The 940-nt window shown below is 33.3% G+C and overlaps 1 long non-coding RNA gene across 1 annotated transcript; it reads right to left on the reverse strand.

Moving 5' to 3' along the window:
• Positions 1-11: 11 nt before the first annotated feature.
• LOC113335423 lies at positions 12-739 on the reverse strand. The gene is made up of 2 exons (XR_003353322.1): positions 261-739; positions 12-147 (listed from the first exon to the last, which is right to left on the reverse strand). It is a non-coding gene; the product is annotated as an uncharacterized LOC113335423 (long non-coding RNA).
• Between the last annotated feature and the right edge of the window lie 201 nt (positions 740-940).

Consider the following 940-nt stretch of genomic DNA (forward strand, 5'->3'; position numbering starts at 1 on the left):
TTTTTTTTTTCTTTTTCCGGAATGCCGTTTTTTTCAATGAAATAACTTGTAATCAAAATAAAACCAACGACCAAAGTGCTGAGAAGAAGAAACGATAGCAAGAATCGATTCACATAATCCACACTGCAATTTATACCAACCAAATATCTGTGTACATCAACTAAGAAACCCATAATCAAATTCTTTATCAATCAAAGAAAAAGAAAAAAATAAGTATCTCACAAAACTGTGAGATAGGCAAAAAGTATAAGATCACACACCGATTAACAGAATGTGATATTGCTCTTTTGTACCTGCAAAATAAACATGGGTTAGGGTTTATTGATTGTAACTGCAAAATAATACATGGGTTAGGGTTTTATCACAAAACCAAAGAGGTGGAGAAGGCAAACAAAGAGAGAAGAAGAGAATAGAATAAGGGTATGGATAAAAGAGATGTCATTAGGGTTATGGAGATTCAACTTCGTTCAACAGAAAACTTGTTTTTTTTTTTCCAATTCAATCTAATGAGGAAAGTCCAAGCCGTGAGCATAACAAGGATATTCAAGCATGGTTAGAGGAAAATGTTTTTGATTTGGATAATATTTTGACTAAGGAGGAACTAGATGAGGCAAGTACTATTCAGATTGATGAAGTGCGTGCTAAATTCATTAGAGATCCAGCTTATAGACAAGACTATTTCAAGGAAAAAAAGAGCAACTGGATAGAATGTCAACTAAGAAGAAAGCTCAATCTCCTATTAAGCTTGTTCCGGGTGGTAATTGTGCTTCAGATGAAAATGAAGAGGATTGTAACTATGATGAAACTTATGATGATTATGAAGATGATTACAAGGAGACTTATAGTGACTATGATTTGACTCAAATAATTGCTGGTCTCATTCCTAAGAAGAAGAATTTTAGGGTTGAAAATAAGGGGCGAAACGTTTCTAATTTTCCTA

Source organism: Papaver somniferum, unplaced genomic scaffold (genome assembly GCF_003573695.1).
Source record: "Papaver somniferum cultivar HN1 unplaced genomic scaffold, ASM357369v1 unplaced-scaffold_1464, whole genome shotgun sequence".
Lineage (NCBI taxonomy): Eukaryota > Viridiplantae > Streptophyta > Magnoliopsida > Ranunculales > Papaveraceae > Papaver > Papaver somniferum.